The sequence below is a fragment of the Haliotis rubra genome, unplaced genomic scaffold (genome assembly GCF_003918875.1).
Source record: "Haliotis rubra isolate DU_JTF1 unplaced genomic scaffold, ASM391887v1 Scf837, whole genome shotgun sequence".
NCBI classification, from domain to species: domain Eukaryota; kingdom Metazoa; phylum Mollusca; class Gastropoda; order Lepetellida; family Haliotidae; genus Haliotis; species Haliotis rubra.
The window spans coordinates 385,714-403,379 of record NW_025767565.1 but is presented as its reverse complement, the minus strand read 5'-3'; the positions used below and the strand labels follow the sequence as shown (position 1 = coordinate 403,379).

General features: G+C 44.2%; 2 long non-coding RNA genes across 2 annotated transcripts; one reads left to right on the top strand and one right to left on the bottom strand.

Moving 5' to 3' along the window:
• Positions 1-13,148: 13,148 nt before the first annotated feature.
• On the bottom strand, positions 13,149-17,193 carry LOC124262403. The gene is made up of 2 exons (XR_006894582.1): positions 15,768-17,193; positions 13,149-14,082 (listed from the first exon to the last, which is right to left on the bottom strand). It is a non-coding gene; the product is annotated as an uncharacterized LOC124262403 (long non-coding RNA).
• LOC124262402 lies at positions 17,054-17,607 on the top strand. Its single transcript, XR_006894581.1, has 3 exons — positions 17,054-17,123; positions 17,161-17,426; positions 17,477-17,607. It is a non-coding gene; the product is annotated as an uncharacterized LOC124262402 (long non-coding RNA).
• The last annotated feature ends 59 nt before the right edge of the window (positions 17,608-17,666 follow it).

The window sequence follows — 17,666 nt, the reverse complement described above, 5'->3', positions numbered from 1 at the left end:
ACACGCTGCCATCATATAGACATCGTGGGACACGCTGCCAACATATAGACATCGTGGGACACGCTGCCATCATATAGACATCGTGGGACACGCTGCCAACATATAGACATCGTGGGACACGCTGCCAACATATAGACATCGTGGGACACGCTGCCATCATATAGACATCGTGGGACACGCTGCCAACTGTAGTCACAAGCACTAGTGGCGACAGAATTTCTGCCATGCTACGCGTGACATCCTTATACTGCTCCTAACTAGTATACCATCTGTAAGCACTAATTAGTATACCATCTGTAAGCACTAATTAGTATACCATCTGTAAGCACTAATTAGTATACCATCTGTAAGCACTAACTAGTATACCATCTGTAAGCACTAACTAGTATACCATCTGTAAGCACTAACTAGTATACCATCTGTAAGCACTAACTAGTATATCATCTGTGAGCACTAACTAGTATACCATCTGTAAGCACTAACTAGTATACCATCTGTAAGCACTAACTAGTATACCATCTGTAAGCACTAACTAGTATACCATCTGTAAGCTCTAACTAGTATACCATCTGTAAGCACTAACTAGTATATCATCTGTAAGCTCTAACTAGTATACCATCTGTAAGCACTAACTAGTATACCATCTGTAAGCACTAACTAATCGGTATACGGTGACTTCTTCTTACTGTCTGCTGTGGTCATGTCTCGGTGTTGGTGGGTGAGTGAGTGAGTGAGTGAGTTCACGGGTACTCTGTGTGGGGTGAGTGAGTGAGTTCACGGGTACTCTGTATGGGGTAAGTGAGTGAGTTCACGGGTACTCTGTGTGGGGTGAGTGAGTGAGTTCACGTGTACTCGGTGTGGGGTGAGCGAGTTCAACGGTACTCTGTGTGGGGTGAGTGAGTGAGTTCAACGGTACTCGGTGTGGGGTGAGTGAATGAGTTCAACGGTACTCTGTGTGGGGTGAGTGAGTGAGTTCAACGGTACTCTGTGTGGGGTGAGTGAGTGAGTTCAACGGTACTCTGTGTGGGGTGAGTGAGTGAGTTCAACGGTACTCTGTGTGGGGTGAGTGAGTGAGTTCAACGGTACTCTGTGTGGGGTGAGTGAGTGAGTTCAACGGTACTCTGTGTGGGGTGAGTGAGTGAGTTCAACGGTACTCTGTGTTGGTGGGGGGTGAGAGTGCAGCGTCATACAAGTGTCACAGGGACAACCAAGCACGACATCATGTCTAGCTAGGATTACACGATGCCATTTAGAAAGTGGTGAATTGTAGCACATGTTATATTTGGGTTTACACTTTCTCAGTAAAGTACGGATTATATTACTTTTGTTGGGTTCATCCCCATCCAGGATTCGAACCACACCCTCATAGTATGGCAGACATTACCTCGACTGATGACCAGAGAAGTGGGTGAGTGAGTGGCAGGTATTGTCTCACCTGCTGACCAGCACAGAGAAGTGGGTGAGTGAGTGGCAGGTATTGTCTCACCTGCTGACCAGCACAGAGAAGTGGGTGAGTGAGTGGCACCAAGTCGCCAGCACACAGTGTGTTATCACGTCTGGTTGGTTTAGTCAGAATACAATACATACAGTAATCAGCGAACCAGTTCTTTCATCATTCATCATTATGGAAATAGTTCCTACATATAATATATTCGATATATCACGAACGTCAAACCTAGGTAATAAACGGCCTCCATTAATCCCCGATGAGTGTACAATTATAATAGCGGTGTTGTTTAAATGAATGGATCTCTGAACATGCTGAACATCAGTCACGACACCGGGTGTTCGTACCACCCACTACTTGCACATCTGTGTAAAACGTAAACTAACACATACCTTATCTGCAACTGACCACGAAAGAACGTCAATCCTGATGTGTGGCTCGGCAGCTTATTGCCGGCCCGGTAGATATATCTTATATACACCACCTCGGTTAATACAGCTCTCTGAGCGAGTTAAGGGTAGAAACAACACTATTGTTGTTTAGGATTACATCACAGAGTTTCGTCACGCGCCAGGGAAATGTTAATCTGACGCGCGTGTGATTGTCTTGTGTTTGTGGGGCTCCGACGCCTGGGTGTTGACACAACACGTGGTTTGTCCCCCGTCACCGTGTGTTGGTCTTCAGGCTGTGGTTTGTACATGTATACAGCTTCGTGTAATAAGATCATCATGAGCTGGTATATACCTCTACTCACCAGTGTAATTGGACGTTAGGTGTCTCAATTAGGTCATACTCACTCAGTGTATAGCACAGTGCATGGTATGGCAGACATTACCTCCCCTGATGACAGAGAGGTGGGTGAGTGAGTGGCAGGTATTGTCTCACCTGTTGATCAGCACAGGGACGTGGGTGAGTGAGTGGATTAGTGTCTGTGTGGGTCAGGACAGCCAGGGATGAACGCAACAGTTTCAAGTTTCCATGTGAGGATTGAACCCGGACTAAGGTCGTTACGACTCAGCACTTTAACCAAGGGCCCACACCACCACTGGTAGTACGGTGGACAGGGAGTTATGATATACATGTGACTATGGTGTCGGCCGATGTATGTACAAGCACACCAGCTATATGTCCACTGCTTACATTGCACCACGCTTTGTGAGGGGAGACAGACAAAATATGCCAGGACTGATCAACAATATTCCTTGTTTGAGTGGCATTTTACAAGTTGGGATGTACAATACTGAACAAACTTTAATGATAACAACTTTTTTATTTTGTGATTGCGACGTTTTGATACACATTCTTGTAACGTTCCTGCTTGACAACGGTACTAGAATCTGTATAGAAATGTCGCACTCACGAAATGTGAAGTTGTTATCCATAAGGTTTGTTCAAACCCATATTCCCTCTCCGTGTAGATTAGTGTGACGGACAACACGTTGTGACTGTTTAGCACCTACTGCTGTGTCAGTGATTGGGTTCCTGTATTACCTGTGCTAATAGCCTGTTTAATATCTACACTATATATCATCAGGGCTGACGGGGGTAAAGGCAGTCATCTGATAGGTCAATCAGTAACTGTTATGCCACGAGTGTCACACCTCATTAGATCTACCTGGACAGCGGCGACATGAAAGGGATGTGTGTTACAGGTAACAAAGTTATTAACCTTGGTGACAGGTATGTGTAATGGTATCTGGGCGCTGTCAACAACAAACTTACCCTCCCCACAGGAAACAAATTACGTCCATGTTACTGTGTATGTCATAAATATATAATGAACTATGTGACAGACAGGGTGTATGGGACAATCACACAAAGAGGGGTATTAACACCTGACTTGACGGGACAGTGTTAATTACAGGTGAACTCCATGGCAGGGGTGCACCGTGTTCGGGCCCACGTTATGATTTATAACTTCGAGTCAGGTGGAACAATGGGATGGAGGAATATATCCTCACATCAGTGGATGTATTTATGTTATTTTTATCTGAACATATTGCATAAACGTGCAACTATTCACGTATCCGCCTTACCTGCCGTGTTACAATATACAGGTGGGTACAGTTGTGAGTGGTACACAGAGGAGTGAGGGCCCAGACTAGGATTTATTTATTTTGGATAAATTCAATATTATATTAAATAATAATGCATTTATTCCTGTACCCATGTTAGACTATGCAATGTCAGACACTTAAACCTGTAATAGGACTGCTACGTGTGACAGTCTTGATATGAGCAGGAGACAAACAACTGTCATGGACAACAACCCGCCCTTAGACGAGGTGTTTCAGTCACTCGCCATCAGCTCATATATTTCCACTCAAAGTAGATCTGATAGCGGACATACTCGCCATGGGCGTCCCCCAAGACAACACACGGATTAATTCACAGAACAGTCGGGTTGAAAAACCAAGTTGATTTAACCAACTGCCTAGGGTAGTGATAATATATACCGTTCTTTTCACGGTTCCTGGTTGGGTGACATATCTGGCGGGTGGAGGAGTGACTGAGTGTGGTTTTACGCCGCGTTTAATAATATTCCCGACATGGTGACTGAGACTGGTGTAATCAAGTCCCAATAACTATGTTTGTTTGTTGACAAAAGCCACAGTCAGTGATATAGCAGCAATATGGCGGCGGTCGGGGGAACATAGAGTCTGGATCATATACTCCAGTGATTGATATCGTGAGTATCGATCTATGCAGATGAGATAGGATGACATTAACTAACCACGTCAGTGAACTCCCGATCCTCTCACTACATACACTGAATCTATCACTGGCTTGTCTGGTCGTACCTTTGTTATAGAGGGTTGCTCTTAGTTAAAAGTGTAGTTAAACATTTCATCAAACTCTACAATAATATATAACAACTTCTTTTATTCGTGAGTGCGACGTTTCCATACAGATTCTATAAGAATCTACAAGAATCTGTATCGAAACGTCGTATCGAAGCATGCTTGACAACGGTACAAGAATCTGTATCGAAACGTCGAAACGTTGTTTTTTGTTGTTGTTTTATTTTATTTTTTATTGTTCCCAAATCAGATATACAGAGTATATATACAATGCATATAGAAATATGTAAGCAGGTATACATTGTTGATACAACTGGGTTCTCCAATTATTACCGAATAGGAGAAGTTGTTATCTATAAAGTTTGTTCTATATTGTACTTCCCAACTTCTAAAATGTCACTCAAAATATTCTACAATACTTACAATATTAACAGTACTCCATGACGGCCTCTGCACGATAATCTCCTTTGTGAAATACAGCTGAATACTACTACAATTCACACCGACGTTTATAAACGCTCGTACAACACCTTGAGCGTCCCTGGCCAGTGATGTGTGGCGACCAGTAGGTACAGCAGTGCTCAGTGTCAATTAATGTCAATCTATTTGAGACATCCTCCAACTAGATCCTGTTAAGTATCAATGTCGAGAAAACACAGCGATCACCGTCAATCTGGCTGTGACATAATCAGTTCTACTTCCCACCTGGGACATAACAGTGTATATAGCACAGCTGTCTATCACCTGTCAATCATGGTTATATGGGCACAGTGGTAGATCACTGGCAGGATCGTATTGATTGGTTGACGAGCCGACGACATCGTTCCTTTGATACATGCACTTACGTAACACCACACACTGTTTTCATCTAGCCTGACTTACAATATTTAGATGTGGTATTGCACCTTTAAGAATAGAAACGGGCAGATATCTAAATCAAAAATTAATGTTGACGATAGTTTGTTTTAACTGTAATGGATTTTTTAAGATGAAGAGCATGTTTTATTACAGTGTCCTTTACAAAATCTAAATACATATATGTAACAAACAGCAGATTAACTGGTGGTACATGGTTACATGAGGCCAGGACAACAGATCACATCAGTCAATATACAGGAATGATTAAATTGTAAACATTGTAGCTGTACCAAGAAACTTAAAACTGGGGTGTACATAAATCATGAAGTCCAAGAATCAGAGGGAAATGCTTCTCAGGGAACCCCAAACATTTTTTAAAAGGCTTAAAGCAGTACTTAACCTCTCTCCAGGTGTGCACCGGGACAGGTAAACGTGTTTTTTTTTAAATCGGGGCAGGTACATCTGTGGGATATTGCATTTATGAACCCACTGTGGCTGAACGTGCTACAGCGGTGATGCGGCGGTGTCGACGTGTTGGCTCACAACAAGGTGGTGCCCAATGTCAGCGTTGTTGTCTTAAACGACGTGTACGACGACAATCTGGGGGTAGAGCACATATCTCACGCCCGAAATATCGACCAGGTCACATGACCAGGGTTCCAAAAGGTGCACTCACGCCTTGGAGAATATATTGTTTCAGAAGCAGACAGGAGACTTGTTTATGAAACCATTTTGGTAAACTAGTGGTTGTCATGTACGTACGTGTATGAGAGAATGTCAGCTGCAGGTTGTGATGTAGGTAGGGGTAGGAGAGAATGTCAGCTAGAGGTTGTGATGTAGGTAGGGGTATGGGAGAATGTCAGCTAGAGGTTGTCATGAAGATAGGGGTAGGAGAGAATGTCAGCTAGAGGTTGTGATGTAGCTAGAGGTAGGAGAGAATGTCAGCTAAAGGTTGTGATGTAGGGAGGGGTAGGAGAGAATGTCAGCTAGAGGTTGTGATGTAGGTAGAGGTAGGAGAGAATGTCAGCTAGAGGTTGTGTTGTAGGTAGGTGTATGAGAGAATGTTAGCTAGAGGTTGTGAAGTAGGTAGAGGTAGGAGAGAATGTCAGCTAGTCATTGTGATGTAGGTAGGTGTAGGAGAGAATGTCAGCTAGAGGTTGTGAAGTAGGTAGAGGTATGAGAGAATGTCAGCTAGAGGTTGTGATGTAGGTAGGGGTAGGAGAGAATGTCAGCTAGAGGTTGTGATGTAGGTAGAGGTAGGAGAGAATGTCAGCTAGAGGTTGTGATGTAGGTAGAGGTAGGAGAGAATGTCAGCTAGAGGTTGTGATGTAGGTAGAGGTAGGAGAGAATGTCAGCTAGACGTTGTGATGTAGGTAGAGGTAGGAGAGAATGTCAACTAGAGGTTGTGAAGTAGGTAGGTGTAGGAGAGAATGTCAGCTAGTGGTTGTGATGTAGGTAGAGGTAGGAGAGAATGTCAGCTAGAGGTTGTGATGTAGGTAGGGGTATGGGAGAATGTCAGCTAGAGGTTGTCATGAAGATAGGGGTAGGAGAGAATGTCAGCTAGAGGTTGTGATGTAGGTAGGTGTAGGAGAGAATGTCAGCTAGAGGTTGTGATGTAGGTAGAGGTAGGAGAGAATGTCAGCTAGAGGATGGCCAGCCAGTGAGAACGCCGTGAGAACAAGCCACAGAGGCCACACACAAAGGAACGCCACAGGAGTGGCATGAGGAATGCCAAGCAGGAATGGAAGGAAAGGAGAACGCCGGCCACAGTGGCACCGGCCGTGGAGAACGCCACAAGCCAGCATGGTAGAGAAATGAGAACGCCGGCCAGAGGCCGTGAGTGAGAATCGCCGGCCAGGAGAGAACCAGCGGAGGCATGAGAATCACAGCCAGCCAGGAGAAATGGCCAAGGAGACCACAGGCCACAGCCACACACCGAGCCCACAGTGCCACAGTGGAGCCACACACCAGCACACACATGGAGGCTGCCCACTGACGGACAAGGATCAAAACGGAGACTGATCCACAACCTGGACATGAGGACAGAACACACATGGACGACCCGATCCCAGCCGCCTTTACTGACATGGACCCAGGAAAAGGATCATCAGGACCCTGGAACTATAACACACCAGGAAAGCACCGGATGGGGGCTCATTCAAACTTTGTGAAGTTTGGATTACAATTATTAATTGGTTATCAATATATTTTTGTGTGTGTGGGTGGAGAGTGGGTGTCGGGGGTTCAAACCAAATTCTTTGACATACAAATGTCTGGTTAATTTACTGAAACGATTTGAAAATCGACACGTACCACTTGTAGGTATGTGGTACATAACTGTGACCGCTTGTATGTATGTGGTACATAACAGTGACCGCTTGTAGGTATGTGGTACATAACTGTGACCGCTTATAGGTGTGTGGTACATAACTGTGACCGCTTGTAGGTATGTGGTTCATAACACCGCTTGTAGGTGTGTGGTACATAACTGTGACCGCTTGTAGGTGTGGTTTATGTGGTACATAACTGTGACCGCTTGTAGGTATGTGGTACATAACTGTGACCGCTTGTAGGTGTGTGGTACATAACTGTGACCGCTTGTAGGTATGTGGTACATAACTGTGACCGCTTGTAGGTGTGTGGTACATAACTGTGACCGCTTGTAGGTGTGTGGTACATAACTGTGACCGCTTGTACATAACTGTGACCGCTTGTAGGTGTGTGGTACATAACTGTGACCGCTTGTAGGTATGTGGTACATAACTGTGACCGCTTGTAGGTATGTGGTACATAACTGTGACCGCTTGGTACATAACTGTGACCGCTTGTAGGTATAGTGACCGCTTGTAGGTGTGGTACATAACTGTGACCGCTTGTAGGTATGTGGTACATAACTGTGACCGCTTGTAGGTGTGTGGTACATAACTGTGACCGCTTGTAGGTATGTGGTACATAACTGTGACCGCTTGTAGGTATGTGGTACATAACTGTGACCGCTTGTAGGTATGTGGTACATAACTGTGACCGCTTGTAGCTATGTGGTACATAACTGTGACCGCTTGTATGTATGTGGTACATAACTGTGACCGCTTGTAGGTATGTGGTACATAACTGTGACCGCTTGTAGGTGTGTGGTACATAACTGTGACCGCTTGTAGCTATGTGGTACATAACTGTGACCCGTGTCTTGGCTGTATTTGTAGATCAGGTCGGCTGCCTCACACCTGGGGTTGGGCGTTGTTCTCTATATCAACCGCTTGTTTGTTAAATATGAGTGAGTGAGTGAGTGAGTATGGTTTTACGCCGCTTTTATTAATACTCCAGCAATATTACGGCGCGGGGACACCAGAAATGGTTAGATATGATGCAATATTGGCGACAACAGTGTAGTGCAGGCAACGGAGCGAAACGTCACAAACTCCGACTATCCATGTATTTCACTGTGTGTGGATTTTTACTTTATTATCAACTCCACTCCATTTTTTGTATAAGAAGCTGTACTGAAATTACTTTACATCAACACGAGTAGCTCCGGCTCATACCGTCACACCAGTGGCCCATGGATGGAGCTTTTCACATTTTCTTAGAAACAAAACTAATATCTCACCTTTATAATCTTCTTTCACATTTCTAAATATGATCGTCAACACATACGCACAAAACGTGTTAAGGAGAGAAAACAAATTAGATTCACTCAATTGAGACTGCCCTCCCTCTGAAGCGCACATAAAATCTCTAGTCCGTACAACGTTCCTACACTCTTTGTAAAAGTGAACACAATGTGATCAGTCGTGGTAATAATTCCAGGATCGTGTTAACATTTCATCCCATTGCGTGCCACGTCCATAGACGACGACGAGTTGAATGATTTTACGTCGGCTTTTGGCGGGTGCCAAAATTGGCACGGCCATAGACGACCGGCCTTGTGTTTGAGTATTGGAGTGTATATGACCTTGACCCTAACATTCAGTTATCCGTAAGTGACAGCTTGGCTAACTGTCAGCATGGGAAGCTTCTTTGAGTGGCATTTTAAAAGTCGGGTAGTACAATATATACCACACTTTATGGATAACAACTTTTTTTTATTCGTGAATTCCGACAGCAAATCAGCCATTTCCGACCACATCAAAGCAAGCCCCAATCATCAAATAGACTGGTCTGACATCACCATTCTCTCCAACAAACAAACAGACTTCACTAAACGCAAGCCATCAACCGAGACCAAGGATACTTCATTCCATCCGCTTATGATGCACTCATCCACCAAGCCCAATCTACTGTATAAACTCTGCTGTATAAACATCTCATTATTATTTGTACATCATTGGCTGCCACGCCTGTCCTTTGTCTACTCTCTGGCTTCATCAGCTTTCTGCCTAGCCAATTATGTTGATTATGTTGTTTTCTTTGTTACATTGTTACATCCAGTATATATATACTTCCCCCTTCTTCATGTTACATTATGCTTGACAATGGTACAAGAATCTGTATCGAAACGTCGCACTCACGAATAAAAAGAAGTTGTTATCCATAAAGTGTGTTCTATATAGCATGGGAAAGATGAATGATCTAAAAGCCGAACAGTTTCGATTTTGACGGCCTGTAACAGATCGAATCTGGACCAGACAAACCCGTGATACACAGCGACAAAACCCTTCTAGCCACGAACATACTGTTACATTTACACTGTGTCATGTTTCTCTCCATCATCCCATCCAAACATCATCGACCCGTGAAGGTCCGGGTTAGAATTGATCTTCAGTAACCCATGCTTGTCGTAAGAGGCGACTAACGGGATCGGGTGGTCAGGCTCTCTGACTTGGTTGACACATGTCATCGGTTCCCAATTGCGTAGATCGATGCTAATGTTGTTGATCACTGGATTGTCTGGTCCAGACTCGATTATTTACAGACCGCCGCCATATAGCTGGAATATTGCTGAGTGCGAACCATATAAAAAGATAAAAAGATAGGTAGCGAAGTGTGCGCGCTTTACAGAAGCCAGTCCACGCCACTCAGTTGCCCTATCCTGTCTGTTGATGATGTGTATTTAAAGATGGACTGAGCCAGAGTAAAAACTATGTGAGTATAACTTGGTGTTGCGTTTATCTATGAATGTATGTGGGCCAGTACATGAATGTTATGTGGCTAGTTGGGAGTCACGGTCGTCCGACCCCTCACTCCTGGACTGCAACGGACCAAGCGAGTGGAGCGCCAGAGATACCCTCTCCCAGAAATATGTGGAACGACCATAATTAATAGGTGGTAGGTTTTACTGAAGCCCAAACGCCAGTTACGACAATACCCTGCAACAGTTAAGCATGAATACCCCACTCAGACACATTATACTGACTCCGAGCCGACCAGTCCTTGTTGTACCCATTAATCCCGAGCGACAGGCAGGGACCAACAAGTTCCATATTCTAACGTATTTTGGTATGACGCGGTCGGGGATCGAACCCGCGACCGTCCGCAATCCCGGCGGACGCTCTAACCGAGACGTGCTGGACTAACAAAAGACTATCCTTTGAGAAACACAGGAATACTGGGTGTACGTCTTGTACAGGGAAGTCGTAGATTAGTCAGCTCATCAAAGAATGCATTAAACTTATCTTCAAAGAACGACGTCATGAAACGAATTAGTAGCACATGAAAGACGACGTTGTGTAAACATTATAAGCGTCGTGTTTGACAGAGGAAATCTATCACGTCATCAAATAGCCGTCAGTTCATAAACACGTCCACGCCACTCGCTGTTGCTCACTTCCTACACAAACTATCATCAACAATTATGCTCTCACGTTTTGTCATTTGTGATATGTTGATCCTGTTATAACTTTGTACGACACCTGAAATAATGCAATACGGCATCCCGTAGGGAGAGCCGTTAACACCGGCGATAAACGCCGCAGGTACATACTTTGATGTTCTCTCCCTGACTCCGACTCGCCTCCCGACATGTCTAAAATACCTGTACAGGAACCACCTGCTTCCCTCCACCGCTAGCGTATGGTCTGCTGGCTTCGTAGAATGAATGCTATGTTTAACCTTTAAAAAACACCAGGAGCGGAGTTCAGTATCTTCAGTAGCCCATGCTTGTCGAGCGAGGCGACTAACGGGATCGGGCGGTCAGGCTCGTTGGCTTGGTTCACGCATGTTGACAATCGTACCCCAATTGCGTCGATCGATGTTCATGATGTTGATCACTGGATTGTCTGGTCAAGACTCGACTATATACAGACTGCCGCCATATAGCTGGAATAGTGTGGCGTTAAACAACAAACACACAAAAAGTTAAACCTACCAACCACCCACAATGTCAGACGGTTGTGTATGTACCTAACACGTGTGTCCACCTGTCAGCGTGGTGCCGACAAACCAACACAGTTTACTCCGGCGTTCTGTAACCTGTTGCCGCTCACGGAGTTAAACCTACCAACCACCCAAAATGTCAGACGGTTGTGTAAACCTAACACGTGTGTCCACCTGTCAGCGTGGTGCCGGCAAACCAACACAGTTTACTCCGGCGTTCTGTAACCTGTTGCCGCTCAGGGAGTCGGAGCAGTGTGGGACATGTGTCCTGTACATCAGCCACATCCAACAGTGGTTGTTCTGACAACTGGACTTTACAATTACCCTGACCTATACCCTCCAAACCCCTCAGGGGATCCAAGCCTTCAGCCTGAGATAACATTAACAACGACAAGGACTGCATTTCAGTTGTTTATTATACACAATACAAATCAATACTAAATATCTAAAATAGCCTAGTACATCAGATTACAAAGAGCTGGGAGCACTCCCAGCACAGGCATGTACATGTCATGGACTAGTCTGTCTCACAGTCCCTGAACCACATTATTTTCCCCACAGCCTAGCCTTCCCTGCAGTGCTAAAGCCCTAAATGAAGCAAGTCTAGATTTCCCCAGGTTCAGGGTCTGTTAGCATCTGAATATCTGGTCTCCTTTGGGCTCCCTTTCAGTTAATAATAGGTTTGTTTGTTACTATCAAACTTATATCTATTCAGAGACTAAGCATTAGCCTAGTCTTGGACTAGCGGGCGGGCTGGCTGGCCCGTCAGAGTTACCTCCCTTGACAGGACGCCAGCTCAACAAACATCTCCAAATACACAACCTGAATAGCTCGGACATTGCTGGTGAATTTAAAACAGAGTTCACTGAAGACCTGCAATCAAACAGTGAATGTAAAGAAACTGGTTCGTCATTTAACCTGTGGCTAATAAAATGTTCAGCAAAATTCAAGTGAAGATCAAATCATGGGACCTCTCTCTGAGGTCCGTCTGCCTGGAACCCTCCATATCAGGAGCTGGCCAGTCTACCCCGGTGTCTACTTGATGTATTTACAACATTCTCATTCAGCTTTAGTGTTTGTATTTTCGCTGTCAGACATACATTTTGCAATAGCGGAACTCATTAATTCTATGACGAACAGTTCTTAAAACTTTAAAAACTTTACTCAGGTATATAAAAGAGCATATTATTATCCAAGATGTTTTCTAGTTTATCTTGGTAGTCCATAAACTGTTCATGAAAACTCTGACCCAATATTCATATTCTAATTCTATAGCGGTTTATCAAACACCGACAGGTAGTATTTCTCAGCTAGAATTGTGATGTCAAGAATTAAGGGTAAACATCATCCCAGACACAGGCTACAGGACATACTGTGATATACAACAAATACACTGTATCATTGTACAGCAGTTCACACAACCATGTTGTTCCATTACAAAGTGTGCACATCCGGATAAATGTTTGTTATCTAAGAAATATTTCACTAAAAATAGTCTCAAAATCTTTTGACTAGAAAATTTCATCTCATTCCTGAGGTAAAATATAAAATTTGACAATTTACAAAATACAAGTCGGATAGTTTGATAATGATGGAAGCACAATATCACATGACCCTGATCGATGCTGTCCGAAATACAACAAATACTTATATCCAAACTTTAAAAAAACTTCCAAGGCCTTATTCAGGTTCAAATGTTTTATGAAATAAATGATATCATGATTTTTTAAACAAAATAATGTAAGTATAAAATATAAAGGTCTAAAATAATAAATATATTATGAATGGAAACATTCTACACAACTGTTATATTGTTCTCTCCTGCAAGGAACCAACAGCAGCAAATCAACATTTAATGTTAAATCATAAAGTCGGTTTATGAAAATAAAACAATTTTTTTCACAACAAATAATGACAACGTAATACGGAAAAAAGAGTTGATTTTTGTAATTTGGGTGTTAACATTAAAATTAAAATTAAAATCAGATTAAAAGAAAAAGAGGTGACCTTCAGAAGGAAAGCATGATGGGCGGAGTAATCTCATCGCTCTGTGACTAGAGGTGTGACAGAAGACAGCTAGCATCATCGTGGAACATAACGTCTGATAATCTAACATAAGATATGACCGCTAATAGTTCTGCAGCGTGTATAACAGATATATGATGATGAATATATGTACATATATTACCATAGCAACCATCAGGGGGACAAGTCAATCAAGACGACACAATGACACAAAGGCTTTTCAAAACCTTCAACAATTACAAAAAGTAGCAGAATATATTTTGAGAAAATCCAGTTGTACCACACCAGTAATATTCCAGAATTTGGTGAAGTAGTTTTGTCACACAAAAGGAAGCACCATTATGAATTCATATTTCTGCACTAAAATGGCAGAGATCATTTGAAATGAAACCGCAAGGACACATTTAACTTCCATTTCCTGTTTTTCCCACGTGTCTTGATCCTCCTAATGAATGTTGACACATTGTATCGACACAGCCAGCATGGTGTGTAACACAATGTGTTAATGGGTGGGATGTAATCTCTCTGGTATATATTATCATGGTGACCGACATATTCCCCAGTGTTTACACCCGGGTGGCTGGGATAAAACAGTGATATCACCCCGGCCACCGTATCCTAGGTTACCCAGTGTATAACCTCCACAGTATTAGTGTATAACCTCCACAGTGTTAGTGTATAACCCCCACAGTGTCAGTGTATAACCCCCCAGTGTCAGTGTATAACCCCCCAGTGTCAGTGTATAACCCCTAGTGTCAGTGTATAACCCCAGTGTCAGTGTATAACCCCCAGTGTCAGTGTATAACCCCCCCAGTGTCAGTGTATAACCCCAGTGTCAGTGTATAACCCCAGTGTCAGTGTATAACCCCGAGTGTCAGTGTATAACCCCGCAGTGTCAGTGTATAACCCCCAGTGTCAGTGTATAACCCCAGTGTCAGTGTGTCATGTATAACCCCAGTGTCAGTGTATAACCCCACAGTATATACCCCCACAGTGTCAGTGTATATAACCCCCACAGTGTCAGTGTATAACCCCACAGTGTCAGTGTATAACCCCACAGTGTCAGTGTATAACCCCCACGGTGTCAGTGTATAACCCCAGTGTCAGTGTCCCCCACAGTGTCAGTGTATAACCCCACAGTGTCAGTGTATAACCCCAGTGTCAGTGTATAACCCCCAGTGTCAGTGTATAACCCCCAGTGTCAGTGTATAACCCCACAGTGTCAGTGTATAACCCCACAGTGTCAGTGTATAACCCCACAGTGTCAGGTGTATAACCCCAGTGTCAGTGTATAACCCACAGTGTCAGTGTATAACCCCCACAGTGTCAGTGTATAACCCCCACAGTGTCAGTGTATAACCCCACAGTGTCAGTGTATAACCCCACAGTGTCAGTGTATAACCCCACAGTGTCAGTGTATAACCCCCACAGTGTCAGTGTATAACCCCACAGTGTCAGTGTATAACCCCACAGTGTCAGTGTATAACCCCCACAGTGTCAGTGTATAACCCCCACAGTGTCAGTGTATAACCCCCACAGTGTCAGTGTATAACCCCCACAGTGTCAGTGTATAACCCCACAGTGTCAGTGTATAACCCCACAGTGTCAGTGTATAACCCCCACAGTGTCAGTGTATAACCCCCACAGTGTCAGTGTATAACCCACACAGTGTCAGTGTATAACCCCCACAGTGTCAGTGTATAACCCCCACAGTGTCAGTGTATAACCCCACAGTGTCAGTGTATAACCCCCACAGTGTCAGTGTATAACCCCACAGTGTCAGTGTATAACCCCACAGTGTCAGTGTATAACCCCCACAGTGTCAGTGTATAACCCCACAGTGTCAGTGTATAACCCCACAGTGTCAGTGTATAACCCCACAGTGTCAGTGTATAACCCCACAGTGTCAGTGTATAACCCCACAGTGTCAGTGTATAACCCCACAGTGTCAGTGTATAACCCCACAGTGTCAGTGTATAACCCCACAGTGTCAGTGTATAACCCCACAGTGTCAGTGTATAACCCCACAGTGTCAGTGTATAACCCCACAGTGTCAGTGTATAACCCCACAGTGTCAGTGTATAACCCCACAGTGTCAGTGTATAACCCCACAGTGTCAGTGTATAACCCCACAGTGTCAGTGTATAACCCCACAGTGTCAGTGTATAACCCCCACAGTGTCAGTGTATAACCCCCACAGTGTCAGTGTATAACCCCCACAGTGTCAGTGTATAACCCCCACAGTGTCAGTGTATAACCCCCACAGTGTCAGTGTATAACCCCCACAGTGTCAGTGTATAACCCCCACAGTGTCAGTGTATAACCCCCACAGTGTCAGTGTATAACCCCCACAGTGTCAGTGTATAACCCCTAAAGATTGTGAAATTGTCGGCCACCACTACCACATTACAAGCACAGACAATGTTTTCAATCCAACAGTAGAAAAGGACGTCTATACACTTGCTTTCGTCACCATGAAGTAAGCAAGAATTGCTCACATGCTCAACAGAAGCTCCTTCCATTTGACTCAGATTTGACAGATGAAATCTCAGTCCATCCCAAACAGAAGCCAATCAACGTCAGGAGCACAGAAAGGCAACAAGTTTCACGTTGTCATCGGCAATGGGGAGATACTGGTAGCAATCTCAATGTTGCTGCTATCTTCAGAGAGTAATCTCCACAGACTTTACATCACCATGATAACATGTTCTCAGCATATGACACATGATGATGTTACCATGGTTACAGTAGTTCCAGATTCCATCAGTCATCAAGCTTGAAACACAGTGGAGACAAAGTATTGCTTCACTTTGTGGTGTGAATACATTGTTCAAAAATTCCCCCAAATCTGACATTTGGCTACATTTTCCCAAAGTTATAACACAACCAAGTTTAACGGGTGATAATCCACACAACACTTCATGTTGCCCTGGGTATTGAGTGTGAAGATCACATGGCGTGACACGGTACATACAAAACAAGATTACACGATCCCAGTATACAGCGCTACACATGCTCAGTTACAAAATGTAAGAAAGAAAATGTTATAAGAATATCTCATAAGTAAAAATAAAGTATCAACTTGATGATGTGTATACAAATGATGACGGGAGTACTGAATGCTGGTCAGTGGAAAATGATGACGTGAGTGTAAATAACATGAAAAATATGACACCATATGTCACACGATGTACAAACAGGCGAACATCTGGAGAAATATCAGACAACTTTAACACAGACAAATGTCGTATAGGAAATGCAGTGGAAGATTAGATCTGTGACATCTGTTGTTGCATACCACTAAAATCCTCCAGGTCCTTCTCTTATGTTTGTGTAGTATATGTGGGGATATGCAGGTGTGGGCGTTACCGCCGCCACCACAGGTCCAGAGTCGGAGTAGTATATGTGAGGATATGCAGGTGTGGGCGTTACTGCCGCCACCACAGGTCCAGAGTCGGACAGGACACAGCTGCTTCCACTTTCAGCTGTGACCGTGTCATGACTGTGTTCTGCATGTACACCGTGTGAGTGGCAAAACTGTGTTGTGATACAGCACCAGAGGCATAACACCAGTGTGACACCAGGACTGAACACCAGTGTGACACCAGGACTGAACACCAGTGTGACACCAGGACTCAACACCAGTGTGACACCAGCACTCAACACCAGTGTGACACCAGGTCTCAACACCAGTGTGACACCAGGTCTTGACACCAGCACTTAACACCAGTGTGACACCAGCACTCAACACCAGTGTGACACCAGGTCTTGACACCAGCACTTAACACCAGTGTGACACCAGCACTCAACACCAGTGTGACACCAGGTCTCAACACCAGTGTGACACCAGCACTCAACACCAGTGTGACACCAGGTCTCAACACCAGTGTGACACCAGCACTCAACACCAGTGTGACACCAGGACTCAACACCAGTGTGACATCAGGTCTTGACACCAGCACTTAACACCAGTGTGACACCAGGTCTAAACACCAGCACTTAACACCAGTGTATCACCAGCACTTAACACCAGGACTCAACACCAGCACTTAACACCAGTGTGACACCAGCACTTAACACCAGTGACACCAGGTCTCAACACCAGCACTTAACACCAGTGTGACACCAGCACTTAACACCAGTGACACCAGGTCTCAACACCAGCACTTAACACCAGTGTGACACCAGCACTTAACACCAGCATAACACATGGGCAACACCTG